General features: G+C 41.4%; 1 protein-coding gene across 8 annotated transcripts in view; it reads right to left on the bottom strand.

Annotated features, from left to right (window-relative positions):
* lrrc4ca (leucine rich repeat containing 4C, genome duplicate a) overlaps positions 1-16,279 on the bottom strand; it is a 994,912-nt gene that overhangs the window by 344,211 nt on the left and 634,422 nt on the right. Inside the window, exon 4 of one of the 8 annotated variants that reach the window (XM_043705485.1) lies at positions 3,165-3,272. The exons of the other annotated variants lie outside the window; for them this stretch is intronic. The gene's annotated coding sequence lies outside the window, so the exon portion shown is untranslated. The remainder of the gene's footprint in view (positions 1-3,164; positions 3,273-16,279) is intronic. 8 annotated transcript variants of the gene reach the window in all.

Raw genomic sequence — 16,279 nt, 5'->3', positions numbered from 1 at the left:
AAGTTATAATTGCTCCTCCCTGAAACTTTGAAGAACATATCGGTCCCTCATATAATTCCTTTTCAGGGCTCCACATCTGTTATCAAGAATGTCCTGCAAAATTTTCAAAATTGGTGGCATATTTTCAAGGTGAGAGGAAAAAGATAAAAAAAAAACATGAGGGGCAATTCTTTAACATAAAGAGTGGTTCATGTGTGGAATGAGCTTCAGAGGAAGTGATGGATATGGGTACAGTTGGATAAGTTTATGAATATGAAATGTTTGGGAGGATATGGGCCAGACATAGGCAGATGGGACTAGTTTTGTTTGGGATTATGGTTGGCATGGACTGGTTGGACCAAAAGGTCTGTTTTTGTGCTGTGTGACATTATGAATCAATGACTCTTTAACTTATCAGAGAAAAACTAGGTAGAGCTTTATGCTGGGGGTAGAGTTCCAGTCCCCTCGTTTAAATGTCAGGAGTCAGTCTGCATCCGTTTGGCCCTGTGTGCCAAGGGGGGTCAGGCTGCTGGGGTCAAAGGGTAAATGTGGAAATATCATGAATAGCTGGGACGATGACTCTTTGACTGGTACACAGGATCCTCCCAACCAAACTGTCCTACCTCCCCGGCAGTCTTCAATTCCATCAACAAAATGTGGTAGGTTGGATGTTTGATGCCGGACTCTCCCTCAGTTCATGTAAAATCCTGGCAATGGCTGACGATGGCTCTTGAATGGCACTGATTGTCTCCTTACGAACTTCACTGTAGTGGGGGACTTGCGGGCATGGATAGGTATGTGCCAGGATAAACAGCATCCAGTTTTATCATGTTAACCCCACCCATCCCCTTAATAGGAAGAAACACACAAGACAGCAGCACAAGTAGACTACACAGTGTGTTGATAAACCACTGCCATTCAACCTAGGCTGATCTTGAGCTTCCATTCCACTTTCCTGCTCTCTCCCCATTTCCTTTAATTCCCCAGGGGAACAAAATTCCATTTATTTCAGCCTTAAATGCATTCAATGAAGGAGTGTCTACAAGCCTATGGGACAGGGAGTTCTAAAGATTCATAACCCCTTGAGCAATGTTCCCTTTAAGCTGTGCAACCAGGCAGCTACAGGGAAGATCCACACTCATGCTAATTAATGGTTTCCACTTCTAGAAGCTTCTGATATGTGCAAACGCCCAAGGTCTGCACAACAGCAAAACAAAAACTTCAGTTGTTCTTGAGCAAATAAATTTTTCCTCTATTCAGTCTTAAATGATCAACCCTTTTTCCTCAGACAGTATGCCCATGTTCTAGATTCCCCAGCCAAGGGTAAACAAACTCTCTGTCCTATACTTTAAGTGCCTTCAAAATCTTGCATGTTGCAATGAAACCCCCAGGGAATCATAAGTTTCAATTCTTTTGATGGGATGGCACAGCTCTGAATATTGATTTTCCCCAAAAGATCAAGCAATCCCTAAAAGTGCTCTAACACTGTCTAATTTTAGAATATGACTTGGAGGTGCCGGTGTTGGTTTGGGGGTGGACAAAATTAAAAATCGCACAACACCAGGTTATAGTCCAACAGGTTTATTTGGAAGCACTAGCTTTCGGAGCGCTGCTCCATCATCAGATGGTTATGGAGACAAGCACCTGATGAAGGAGCAGCGCTCCGAAAGCTAGTGCTTCCAAATAAACCTGTTGGACTATAACCTGGTGTGGTGTGATTATTTTTAATATTGGAATAGGCTGTCAGTGCCCTATGTGTTTGAAGCATAGTGCTCTGAATACACTGCTAAGTTTTCATTTATTTTATATTTTAGAATCTTTCTAGACTCTTATTTGCACAAAATTGTGAAATTTCTAATAGCAGATGGGAGGTGTGAGCAGTTGTCAAGCACATTTGGTTCCTAAGCAATAAACCAGTTCAGGGTTCAACAAAACAATAACAAATAGGGAATGACGGTGTCACTTCCAGGAGCTCTAACTTGATGTTATTGGCTTCTGAAGCAGAAAACAAGCCATATGTTTTTCCTTGGAATGAAGTTGCCACTGAGATTTATGAAACAGTGATCTGCTCATAGTAATTGTGTTTGTGTGCATGCATTTGCACGTATGCATGTTTGTTTGTATGGGGCGTGGACGTGTATGAATGCCTGTATGTGTGAGTATAAACATGTCCATGCGTGCATGGTGTCTGCATGTTTGATTTCCTGCATGTGAGAGTGAGAATTTGAGAGAAATAAAATAAATTGCGGAAGCCAACAATGTCACAGAGAAGTGAAAAGCGAATGAAGGATGTATGCCAAGAGATAAATAATTAGAGAGCTATCAATGAATGTATATTGTGAGAGACAGTGAGGGACTGTGAGAGAAAGAGACAAAAAAAATCAAATCAAGGCAAGGATGAATAAGGAAACCAAATTAGCATGAAAGAGAAAGAAAGGTATTATGAGAGAGGGAGCAATAAGTTAAAAGAGTAACAAATCACACAGCAGAATAATCAAGGTTAGAGAAAATATAGGTTATATAATATGTAAGAGAGAATGAAACTAGGAGAATAAGAAGGGGCATTAATGCAGGTGAAGTGGGGAGAAAGTGTGCGATGGCAAGGAATCAATATGTTGAAATGGAGAAAATGTGAGGAGGTGGGGGAGGATATCTGAAAGAGAGGAAACATCTATGAAGTGAGTTTAGGGATAGGGCAAGATCACAAAAGGGTGGGGGAGTAATTTCAGAAAGAAAAGAGAATGTAAGAAAGAGTGAGTGAGGAAATATTGCCAGACAATGAGAAAAAGGGCAAGGGGAGAATGTGAGCAAGCAGAATAAAATTGAGAATGGGATAGTGAGAGAGGACCATGATGGTTCACAAAACCATATATTTAAATGACACAGATGGTTGGCGAGTCACTTACCCATATCCTGACTGAAATTCAATATTTGCTATTCAGATGGAATTGATGTAAAGGGGGCTCACATTTTTAAAAATAATGCAGGAAAGATGGATGGTTAAAGGCACAGCTGCCTTGACCATTAATAGACAAGGTGCTGAAAGTCATCATCTGGCTTTCCAATTCCACCCTCTCATTACCCTGAGCTCAGAAGGAGTTCAAGCTGATGAAGGTGCACTTGCCACAGAGCAGAATACTCTCAGAACGTCTGAGCCTCGAGATACAAATATTCCACAGTGTTACCTGACTGAATCTCCAAGAACAATGATCTCCATTGTAAGGCAGGTATCCTCTGTCCCAGCTGCAGATCTTGGGACTACAGATGTACTGGGGCGGAAAGGAGATAACCTTCTGAGGACACAAAAGTAATGTGGTCTTTGTAAATATGTTATTGATTTGTTGATATATATTCACTTATCATTAGCAGTTGTGTGTGTGAATGTCTCCTCAAAACTACAAGATTAGAGGTACATCATCATTAGCCATCATTAACGATATATAAGGTTCTATAGTCCAAGATGTAAAGTGAGCAGATCCTGCAGGATATTTGGAATGTGTCACCACTTTGGCAGCTAAACTGAATGCTTCTAGGCCACAATAATTGATTGTATATCAGAGCTATTACTGGCAATGATTCCTAATGCTCAAGGATTTGGTGAAAAGTGCTTGGAATCAGAATTTGGTCAGGGCCTGGGAAATGAATATTTAAGGCTACACGTGCTATCATAAGGACAGATTGACGGGCAGAGGGGGAGGGATGGCCATGTTAGTAAGGGATGATATTCAGTCCCATGCGCGGGGGGAACCCAGAATCAGGGAATGTAGAGCTGAGAAATTCTAAGGGTAAAAAGATCCTCTTGGGAGTTATCTACAGGCCCCCAAACAGTAGTCTGGATGTTGGATGTAAGTTGAATCAGGAGCTGAAATTGGCCTGTCGCAAAAATGATACTACAGTTGTTATGGGGATTTCAACATGCAGGTAGACTGGGAGAATCAGGATGGTATTGGACCTCAAGAAAGAAACTTTGTGGAGTGCCTCTGAGATGGATTCTTAGAGCAGCTGGTGCTGGAGCCGACCAGGGAGAAGGCAATTCTGGAACCGGTATTGTGCAACGAACCAGAATTGATCAGGGATCTCGAAGTGAAGGAGCCATTGGGAAGTAGTGACCATAATACAATAAGCTTCAAGGAGGAGGCATGGGTGGCCGTGGCTGACGAAGGTAGTTAAGAAACATATAAAGTTAAAAGAGAAAAAGTATAACATAGCAAAGATAAGTGGGAAAACGGAGGACTGGGAAGCTTTTAAAGAACAACAGAGGATTACTAAGAAGGAAATACGCAGAGAAAAAAATGAGGTACGAAGTTAAACTGGCCAAAAGTATAAAGGAGGATAGTAAAAGCTTTTTTAGGTATGTGAAAGGCAAAAAAAATGGTCAAGACTAAAATTGGGCCCTTGAAGACAGAAACAGGGGAATTAATTAAGGGGAACAAAAAAATGGCAGAAAAATTGAATTGGTACTTCAGATCTGTGTTCACTGGGGAAGACACAAGCAATCTCCCTGAGTTAACAGTGGCTGAAGGACCTGAATTTAAGGGAATTTATATTTGCCAGGAATTGGTGTTGGAGAGACTGTTAGGTCCCCGGGGCCTGATGGTCTACATTCCAGGGTACTGAAGGAGGTGGCTCAAGAAATCGTGGATGCGTTGGTGATTATTTTCCAGAGCTTGATAGATTTGGGATCAGTTCCTGCGGATTGGAGGGTGGCTAATGTTGTACCACTTTTTAAGAAAGGTGGGAGAGAGAAAGCAGGAAATTATAGACCAGTTAGTCTGACCTCAGTAGTGGGAAAGATGCTGGAGTCTATTATAAAGGATGAAATTACGACACATCTGGATAGTAGTAACAGGATAGGTCAGAGTCAGCATGGATTTATGAAGGGGAAATCATGCTTGACTAATCTTCTGGAATCTTTTGAGCATGTGACTCTGAAGATGGACGAGGGAGATCCAGTAGATGTAGTGTACCTGGACTTTCAGAAAGCTTTTGATAAAGTCCCACATAGGAGGTTAGTGAGCAAAATTAGGGCGCATGGTATTGGGGGTAAAGTACTAACTTGGATTGAAAATTGGTTGGCTGATAGGAAACAAAGAGAAGTGGTAAATGGCTCCCTTTCGGAATGGCAGGCAGTGACCAGTGGGGTACCGCAGGGGTCAGTGCTGGGACCGCAGCTTTTTACAATATATGTTAATGATATAGAAGATGGTGTTAGTAATAACATTAGCAAATTTGCTGATGATACTAAGCTGGGTGGCAGGGTGAAATGTGAGGAGGAAGTTAGGAGATTACAGTGTGACCTGGACAGGTTAGGTGAGTGGTCAGATGAATGGCAGATGCAGTTTAATGTGGATAAATGTATGGTTATCCACTTTGGTGGCAAGAACAGGAAGGCAGATTACGACCTAAATGGAATCAATTTAGATAAAGGAAGGCAGTACAAAGAGATCTGGGTGTTCTTGTACACCAGTCAATGAAGGTAAGCATGCAGCTACAGCAGGTAATGAAGAAGGCTAATAGCATGCTGGCCTTCATAACAAGAGGGATTGAGTATAGAAGCAAATAGGTTCTTCTGCAGCTGTACAGGGCTCTAGTGAGACCACACCTGGAGTACTGTGTGCAGTTCTGGTCTCCAAATTTGAGGAAAGACATTCTGGCTATTGAGGGAGTGCAGCGTAAGTTCACGAGGTCAATTCCTGGAATGGCGGGACTACCTAATGCTGAAAGACTGGAGCGACTGGGCTTGTATACCCTTGAGTTTAGAAGACTGAGAGGGGATCTGATTGAGACATATAAGATTATTAAAGGAGTGGACACTCTGGAAGCAGGAAACATGTTTCCGCTGATGGGTGAGTGCCGAACCAGAGGACACAGCTTAAAAATAGGAGGTAGACCATTTAGGACAGAGATGAGGAGAAACTTCTTCACCCAGAGAGTGGTGGCTGTGTGGAATGCTCTGCCCCAGAGGGCAGTGGAGGACCTGTCTCTGGATTCATTTAAGAAAGAGTTGGAAAGAGTTCTCAAGGATAGTGGAATCAAGGGTTATGGAGATAAGGCAGGAACAGGATACTGATTAAGGATGATCAGCCATGATCATATTGAATGGTGGTGCAGGCTTGAAGGGCAGAATGGCCTACTCCTGCACCTATTGTCTATTTGTAGACTAATGCATAAGGTTCATATAGCATATGGTACAAGTATGTGTCTTTTAGCTGCACTGTCAAGTGTGCATTGTGTACTGAAGGGCCTGATATCATGTGGAAGTAAAGCCTCGTCCCACACAGAATGAATCACTTACCCTGCTCACTGTGGGTGTGGGTGCAGCCATTTTAACCTGCGTTGTGCACGTTATTTACAGCACAAAGGAAGGAAGCAGAGGTTTCACATCAAACAGTGAGTTTCAGGCTCTGCTTCTGACCCATGGTGAACCCTGAAAATGTACATACTCCCTTCTTCATACCTATCTCCACCAACTCCCAAGGCTTTGAACTTTCTCACATTCTGACTTAACCTGCCTATCTAAACCATCATCTTCCCACTTTAACCTCCCAGACATATCAAGTATACACACCATATGAAGAAGTACAAGGTTGTTATGCATTTCGGCAGCGTGAATTTGCTGTAACGCAATTGATTAATTCGGAATGCTGTTTCTAAAACATGTGCTGGCCGTAATGTGATTACATCACCAACACTTTAGACGCTGGCTCTAAAGCATGATTTTTCTAGAATGCCGGTTTGCACAAGAACGTAACCATCACGTTATACCAGAAGTAACTAGATACTGTCCCCATCCTGGAAGCCAGATTGCTGCTGACTGTTAATGGATGATCAAACCCCTGATTGATATCTGTACATCTCCCCAACTGACCTCCTGCAATTTGATGGATTAGTTGCATTGGACTGATTGTGGCCCACTCCCCAGGCTATACAGGTATGGACCTTTTGACCATTACCACCCTGAATAGTTAGCTGGCCATACCAAAGCCCCCTACACCAATGTCAGAGGCTATCCTTGACTTACTATGCCACGACCCCTTGACTGAACAGTGTCCGAGGATTACTAAACAAAACCGAAAGAACTGCGGATACTGGAAATCAGAAACCAAAACAGAAATTGCTGGAAAGGTTCAGCTGGTCTGGCAGCACTTTGGAGAGAAGTCAGAGTTGATGTTTCAGCTCAGGTGATCCTTCTTCAGAAATATTAGCTCTGATTTCTCTCCACAAATGCTGCCAGAGCTGCTGAGCTTTTCCAGCAATGTTTGCTTTTGTGTCCAAGGATTACTCCATTCAGGTTTTGAGGCACGGCAATTTAGTTGAAGGACTGCAATGTGTTGGCAATCATATGGGTGACACATGGTGCATAGGTGAGATTGATGTCGCACAATGCCTTCCAACAACAAATTGGGACTGAAGGGTTTGAGTTATAAGAAGAGGCTGGATAGGCTGAGATATCTTTCACTGGAGTATTAGGGGATTGAGGAGAGATTTTATACGGGTTTATAAAATCATGTGGGACATAGATAAGGTGAATAGAAAGGCTTTTTTCCCTAATGTAGGGGATTCCAGAACTAGTGAGCATAATTTCAAGGTGAAAGGAGAAAGACTTAAAACAGACCTGCAGGATATCCTTTTCACACAGAGTGTGGTTTGAATGTGGAATGAACTTCCACAGAAAATGGTAGACACAGGTACACTCATAACATTTAAAAAGACATTGGGACAAGTACATGAATAGGAAAGGTTTCGAGGGATATGGGCCAAAAACAGGCAAATGAGAGTATTTTAATTTGGGAAACTTGGTCAACATGGACGAGTTGGACCGAAGGGTCTATTTCCATGCTATATGACTGTATAAGTCCACTCACTAGACAGATCACAATTGAGAACTATGATAAGATACTTGGGTCTGTGCCTACGTGAAAAGACAAGTGAAGATTGAAGTTCTGTGAGTGCTTCCCCCTCTCCATTCCTGATGAAGGGTTTAAACCCGAAACGTCGACTTTCCTGCTCCTCAGATGCTGCTTGACCGGTTGTGCCTTTCCAATGCCACACTTTATCGATTCTGGCTCTCCAGCATCTGCAGTCCTCACTTTCTCTTCTGGCTGAGAGGGCAAAGTGATAAAAAGGCAAAGGAATGCAAGGCAAGGTAGTGGGGATGCTGTAAGCATAATGTTAATTACAAGATAAGAGAGTGCTAACAGAGTGAGGGAGCAGTCCTGGTCTGTTCAGTGAAATGGTGCCTGTCCCCTCCAAAGTGTCCTGGCAGCATCATTGCAATAAAAGGTCCCCCTGCACTCCAAAGTGCAGCACTGAAGCACTGAACTGTTATGTAAATGAATTGGAGATTTGCCTTGAAAGTGCATTGAGGCTGGTAAATTTCAAACCTCAAATATTACATGCAGCCACTGCCCTTGGAGCATATCTGAAGATGTTGGTGCCAAGGCGGAGTTCCAGAGGAGCAAGTGGTGCTTTGGAGTCACCAGGTAACTGCTTTAACTTTCATGTTGAGAATAGTCACTTTATAGTTTCTAATCAGGGAGTGGGATATATAAATGAGGTGGGATTAGCTAAAGCATTCAAATAGGATTCTCATCACTCAGTAGTGAAAATCTCGCCTTGCCATTCTTCACTTGGTTGGACCATGGTATCACTTGCTGTTGGTACCCAGTAGCTCCTTTCTGGACATTTCACAAGATTTTTCCAACTTTCTCATCATGGCCAACAATGGTTCGAGATTGGGAGTGGGATTGGGATTGAGATTCCTTTCACAGTGGTTTAGAACAAATGAAGTACTTTTGAAATGTAAATGCTGCAGTAATGTAGGAAATGTGGCAACTAACTTGGACAAAGCAAATTCCCACAAGGGGCAGTGTAATAATGACTAGAGAACATGGTTTTATTGCTGTTAAATATTAGTAAAGGCATCAGGAGAAATACATCACCTTTCTTCAAAATTTTTATCTTGTATCCAACCAGACAGATGGGCCCATAGTTTAATTCTTTGTCTGAAAGGCAATGTGTCTAATAATTCAGCACTCCCTCAGTATTACACTGGAATGTCAGTCTTGACTATTGTGTTCAAACTCTGCAGCGGAACTTGACTCAAAGGCAAGAGTGCTACAAACTATAAATGACACATCTTGCCCAATATTCATAAATTTATTTCAGATTTCTAGTCATAGAGTCAAAGAGATGGAAATGTGTTGCTGGAAAAGTGCAGCAGGTCAGGCAGCATCTAGGGAACAGGAGAATCGACGTTTCGGGCATTAGCCCTTCTTCAGTCAAAGAGATGTACCAGCACAGAATCTTTTGTCCAACTCATCCACACTGACCAGATATCCTAAACTGATCTAGTACCATTTGCCAGTATTTGGCCCATATCCCTCTGAACTCTTCCTATTTGTATATCCATCAGTTGAGTTTTAAATGTTGATATTACAGCCACCACCATCACTTCCTCTGGCAGCTCATTTCATACATGTGCCACTCTCTGGGAGAAGAAATTGCCCCTCAGGTCACTTTCCCCTCTCATGTCAACCCTCTAGTTTTGGACTTCCTTCCCCTGGCAAAAAGACCTTGTCTTTTCATCCTTTCCTTGCCCCTCATTATTTCATAAAGCTCTGTAAGGTCACTCCTCACAGTTTTCTGCTTTAGCAATGAAAAGAAAATTGCATTTGCAAAATTTTGCTTGAGAGTTTTTTGTATATGTCACCTAGTTAGTGCAAGTAGATAAACCAGTTAACACTGCTAATGTAGCAGGAGCTGTTTTTCTGTTTTGTAATACATAATGAAATACACATTCTGTTTTCCAGTTATTAACAAATAACAAATACCACAGAAAACCAGATTCTTGTTGAAACACATCCTGAAGTTTACTAACAATCCAGCTATTTACACAGCTAAAATATAACTGAGTTATGTACCTCATCTGGCTTCTGTTCCTATTGTACTTGACACACATGGCTGAGTGACTGACTGACGGAACACATTACACTGACTTCATTACAGACAGAGTTACTTAAGGCGAGGTGGTCACATTTATACCACAAAATAATTTGCTGTGATGTCACATAACTGTCCTAAAGATACAAGTCTGCCTGGTTAAAAATCTCTGCAATCGTAAAACTAATAGGATAAATAGTACTTTCCGAGCCATTACCTTCGCATGTTCATATTTCCAGCAATGAGTTCAATAAAAGACATTCCAAAATCTACAAAATGCAACACCTCCTTTCTCCTGCTCACTGAATTCTCACTCTTTCTAATTCCCAGTCTTTACACTCTATTTACAATGCACTCTGTGTGATTACTCCATAAGCATTAATGCTGGGAAAAAGCCTCATCCTCTGCTGCCTTATGCACAACCTCGCTCAATAAAAAGGTGATATCTTTCTGGTCCTAGGATGTATTAGACATATTGCTGGTACACAAACCACAGTCGTGAATAACCAGCTAACTGCCTGATGCAACCTTCATGTGTTGAGGAAGGCTGTGGAGTACACGACAATGGGGATGATACAGGGTATGCTGTGAAGTGGTGGCATGCATTTATCATGCAACAATTTCCATTCAGCGTTCATTTCAATTAATCTATCAGTATGCAGTAAAAAGTCAATATTGAGCCACATTAGTAAGATCACCTGACTACTCTATAACTACTAGTGAAACCACACAAAGCACTGGATGTAATTCTGATCATCTCAACCAAAAAGAATGTCGTACCAAATTAACAGAATGCAGTGAAGTACCACAAGGATGGGTCAAATGTGTAATGTATAGATTATGAGGAACAATACATAGAATGGACACACTAGCCATGTACAGATGAATATTCAGGGATATGATTACTAATGTTAAATTTAATTGGAGATTAACGTAAATGATAAATTGCTTCATCTCACACTACAGTAGCAGAATGAGAGGTCATGACCTACACATGAAGAAGGTTAAATTCAAAACTAATTTACAGAAAAAAAAAAACTATTTTATTGAGTTTGTGGCAAATCTAGGAAGCAGGGTCAACATTTCAGCATAAAATATTGACTCATCTAAATACAGGTCAGCTGAATTTTTTCCACAAATAATTTTTAGGGATGTGTGATATGCATAATGAGATATAAAATGAGATAATGCCAGCATATCTGTTAGAAACAGATGATTACAAAGCTACATTCCCTAAGCTTTCACCACTGGAGGGGTTTTCTCACTCTTATGTCTCAATCTCTTGTAGACAAATTGATAAAAACTAATTGCAACAATTATTTATCAACGCAATTTTTTGTTGTCACTGTGAGTGCCAGGATGCTCAAAGGTATACGGGATGGATCTTGTAAGCTACCTTAATTAATCAATTCCAGTGTGCCTGCATTGTGAATGGATGCTATTTTGCTGCAGTGTTGCACAGATGCCTGCCTGCAACACAAGACTGCATCCTTATTTTAAATCTAATTTCCAGTCCAAACAAGCTAATCTTATCAGAAACTCCCAGCCCATCTTGTACTCTTGCTGCATAGGGACTTCCAGCAGTAGGTGGTGACAATGGTGGAGGGCACCAAGCAAGGGACCTGAATGCTTCTCCATTGGTAGGTAGTGGTGTTGATGAGGGAGGGTAGCTGAAATAGTCAAATGGATTATCATTGGAAAGAAAGGGATAGCTCATTGAGCAATGCAAGCATGTTGAACCTCAGCATGTGTGATCACCATCACCAATCACCCTTTATTTACAAATGCATAACCTTTGACAATAGTGCTGCCTCTCACTGAGTCAGGCATTCGGAGGTCTAATATCCCTGACAGTCACCCTTTTTTGTTAGCCAGATTAACTGTCCCAATCAGGGAACTCATACGCTCTGACATCTAGCTAGCTGACCTCATTATAACAACTATAACTTGAAACCACCTTTTGTGCCCTTGAGCAAAAGCTTGTCTCATCACCTATCCTTCGCTGCCAGAGTATTGTTGTCACAGGTCTGCAGGACAGAAAAGAATGGTTATTACTCATCCCAATCAGAACCTCAAGCACAAGAGAAATATGCAGACTTGCTCCAGTATGAAAATCAAACAGTTAGCTTTCAGGTGGACTATTTCCCAGAGACATGCAGAGTTTCAAATGTTAACCAACAACAACCCACCCAGCTACTTCTAAATGTTCACCAAGCTGAGTCCTAATGAGTCACTAATCACATGCAGTTTTGACCTCCGATCTGGAAAAGGTCAGGTGAAGAAATGCAACTGCTGATATCCTTAGTTGGAAGGCTGACCACAGAAGGGAACTTATCCCAGCCAAGCTGGAGGGGGTTATGGCTGATGCCATGCCCACCATTCCAACCCTGATTCCTTCTGACTTTCAGACTAAGATTCAGTGGAACGCCATTGATGCACTTATAAGTGAGATCAAAACCAGGTCCAGATATGGAGAGCCAGGGGTGGTTTCACCTCTGCTGTCTATCCTCACAAAATGCACCTCAGGCAGTTGCAAATAATTGATGCAGACATCAGTAAACTGCAGAAGGTCTAACACCCACCAATTCAGCGCAGCTGATTGAAGGAATCCAAACTGACACAGGAATTGTTGTGGTCTGGAAGAGGAGTGGAGTGAAAGATGGAGTCCTCTATCAACAGATTTATGTCAAAGAGAGAGAGTGAAGCAATTCATCCTTCCTGATAGCCTCAAGTGTCAAGTAGTGGTAGTTGTTCATGGTCAAGCAGGACACCAGGCGATGGAAAAGACCACTGTCCTGACAGAGAGGGGTGTTAGTGCCCTGGGATAGTTGCTGATATTGATGACTTCAGTCGCAAATTGTGAGAGGTGTACCTTGGCCAAAGCTGGAAAGTGACTTCACCCCAGCACGGCTTCCAGTGACCATCTCTCGAGGTCCTTGCACTGGATTTCATGGTCCTGGATCGCAATACTAATGGGATTGAGCACATCTTCACACTCGTGGATATCTTCACCCAGTTCATACAGGCTGATCCCATCCATGACCAAACGTCCTTGTCTATAGCCAATAATGCACAATTTGTCCATTTTGCCGTTCCATGTTGAATTGACAAGGATTGGGATGCAAGTGACCAAAGACAGCAAAGGAGTGGTAATAAATGCTGGCCAAGTCAGCAACATCCACGTCCCATGAGCGAATTAAGAAAACACTTTGAGATCACGATTCTTTACTGCCAATGCTTTACCAAGAGCCCCATAACCTCCTATCATCCAGAAGGTACAGGACAGTGCGATTATACCCCGCATGGTTGTCTGCACAGCTTGCCTCCTCAGGTACCAGTACAGATAATAGACTACAAACACTTCTCAAGTAAATGCTGGATATCAGCCCAGCCCTTATCATTTGCCCAGACTGGTGTTGCAAGAAAGTCCTGCTATAAATGCGGATTCAAACACTCAATCATCATGATATATTTAAACCTGTTAATCATGCAACTGCTTAGGAAATGTTAACTATGTGGTTGCCAGGACAATAAGGTTTAAGCATGGAAGTGTGTAGCATGACCTCCAGCAGCAGGTGATGACCTCAGCGATGAAGAGACTGTCAGAACATAAGATATCGGAGCAGAATTAGGCCATTTGGCCCATCGACTATGGTCTGCTGAGAACTGAGCACGTCTCTGGGACCTCCATCAACAATCAGCAAAGGTGAGAGACGGCAGCTGGAGCATTTTAAAGGACTCTCACTAGAAAGAAAAGGGGGTCTTTTGTGCTGAGGGGTTTGATAGATGGGGAAAGGGAACATGCAAAAGAGTTAGCCAGCCCTAACTCTCACAGCTGACAGTGGAATAAAAGAAATCCCAGTTTCACAATTTTTGGGCCTTCTATGTGTTTGAGTTCGGTGTTATATTTTTACCTGCTCTGCATTGCATTATGCATTATGGATTTAAGCTCCTTCCTTTTGAAATTGGACTTGAAAATGTTAAGTTTGCTTTTCTCTCCACTGAGAGCCGCCAGACCTAATGAGTTTCTTCAGAACTTTGTGCTATTATTTTATATCTGATGTATTTTAGTGCATTGGGCATGGACAATCACATCATTGATCCTACTTTTAAAACTTGTTGATTGTCTGATGTTGAAAAATGGGCAATTTTACATCTAATAACCCTGACATTATTAACAGAACTTACTCCTTAGGGATAGCAAGTTAAGTGAAAACCAAATACATCAGTTCTCAGGAATCAGGCAATGATTTGAAGTTAAACATTAATTTTATGCGCTCTCTAAAATAACTGTATTAATTACAAATTTAATTGAAAAAAATCTGAAGAGGCTTACAACTGCGTGAAAGTTTGATCAATCAATAAATTTTTCTTTTCAAGTATCCAAAATTACTTCCATGAAATGTCAAAAACCCCTGCGATTTTGAGTTCTCACACACTCTTAGAAGCACAAACACATCTTTTTTTTTAATTACAACACTGATTTGGATCAAGTACTAAATGCATCTGAATTCTATTCAAAATTATTTCCAAACAGAATAAAGCCTTGTTTGTCCTGGTGGTCACATGCCTGAACAAAACCATTATGTTTGAAGAGGGATGTACAGAGGCCAATATAATTGAAACAGAGTTGTCATACATAAGAGGCATTGATCCTAAATAAGGACAGGACATCAAAGAATATTGTATGCAATTAGGAGAACAAAAACAACAATAAAATTTGGTAAAAACTCTCTAATAAGAACATGATATTCATTTTTCTCTTTAGGAGAGATAGTGGTACAATGATTATATCATTGGACTTGCAATCCAGAAGACCGGGTTAATACATTGGGAATGTGAGTTCAAATCTCACCATGGCACCTTATGGAATTTGAACTTAATGAACAAAAATCTGGAATTAAAAGCTATCTTGATAAAGGCAATTAAAAAAAAACTATCATGGATTGATGTCAAAGTTCTTCAGGGGAGAAAGATTTCTATCCTTATTTGGTCTTGCCTGTGTGTGACCTCAGACACAGTACAATGTGTTTGACTCTGAAATGACCTAGAAAGTCACTCAGGCCAACTAGAAAACACTTTAGCAGTATCATAGAATTTCTACAATGTGGAAGCAGGCCATTCAGCCCATCAAGTCCAAAATACCCCTCTGAAGAGTACCCACCCAAACCCTTTCCTGTAACCCTGCTTTTCCTGTGGCTAATCCACCGAAACTGCACACTATGAGCAATTTAGCATAACCAATCTAACTAACCTGCACATCTTTGGACTGTGGGAGAAAATCAGAGCACCTGGAAGAAACCCATGCAGACACAGGGAGAATGTGCAAACTCCACACAGACAGTGACCTAAGGTTGGAATCAAACCCAGGTCCCAAGCGCTATGAGACAACATGCTAACCACTGAGCCATGTGCACACATCCCATGATAAACAGTTAAAAAAAAATAAAAATAATTGTTTTTAAATCAGAATACCATTATAGGGCTGTACAGAGCCATCAGAGTATAAGATGGGACAAATTTAAACTAATTCAAAGATTATTACAGGGTTGCTAAATTATTATGTACTTAATCTAGGTTAGAAGTTCGGCACAACATCGTGGGCCGAAGGGCCTGTTCTGTGCTGTATTGTTCTATGTTCTAAATTTAAACTAATTCAAAGATTATTACAGGGTTGCTAAATTATTATTTTACTTTAGTCTACACTCACCTAGGTGATGAGTATGTTGCAGATGAGAGATATTCAATATTGAACAGGATTATCATTAAAACAGATAGTAATGCCATTTTGGATAGCTTAAAATAATATTTATCCAAGAACAAATTCTAATAGCTTGAGTTAGCCCAACAGAGTCAAGGAAAGTTCACTGAAAGTGTAAGTGAGTTCATCTTGTTCGTATTTTCAAAAGGAAAGAGACAGATCAGCCTCAGGCCTAAGATGTAAGAAAAGATTGTAAGAAGTGACCTCTACAATCAATTTGGAAAGAGCCATTAATAATCACAGCTTGGTTACTGAAATATTGAATCATGTTGGGCCAATTTATTCATTTTTTTGAGGAATTGCTTGATGGTTGAGTAATATCTGGTAAATGTTGTGCATCTTAGATTAGATTAGATTACATTACAGTGTGGAAACAGGGCCTTCGGCCCAACAAGTCCACACCAACCCGCCGAAGCGCAACCCACCCATACCCCTACATTTACACCTTACCTAACACTACAGGCAATTTAGCATGGCCAATTCACCTGACCCGCACATCTTTGGACTGTGGGAGGAAACCGGAGCACCCGGAGGAAACCCACGCAGACACGGGGAGAATGTGCAAACTCCACACAGTCAGTCGCCTGAAGCGGGAAT

This window comes from Chiloscyllium plagiosum, chromosome 16 (assembly GCF_004010195.1).
Source record: "Chiloscyllium plagiosum isolate BGI_BamShark_2017 chromosome 16, ASM401019v2, whole genome shotgun sequence".
NCBI lineage: Eukaryota > Metazoa > Chordata > Chondrichthyes > Orectolobiformes > Hemiscylliidae > Chiloscyllium > Chiloscyllium plagiosum.
The sequence above is the reverse complement of the archived record's forward strand: the minus strand, read 5'-3'. Positions and strand labels throughout refer to the sequence as shown.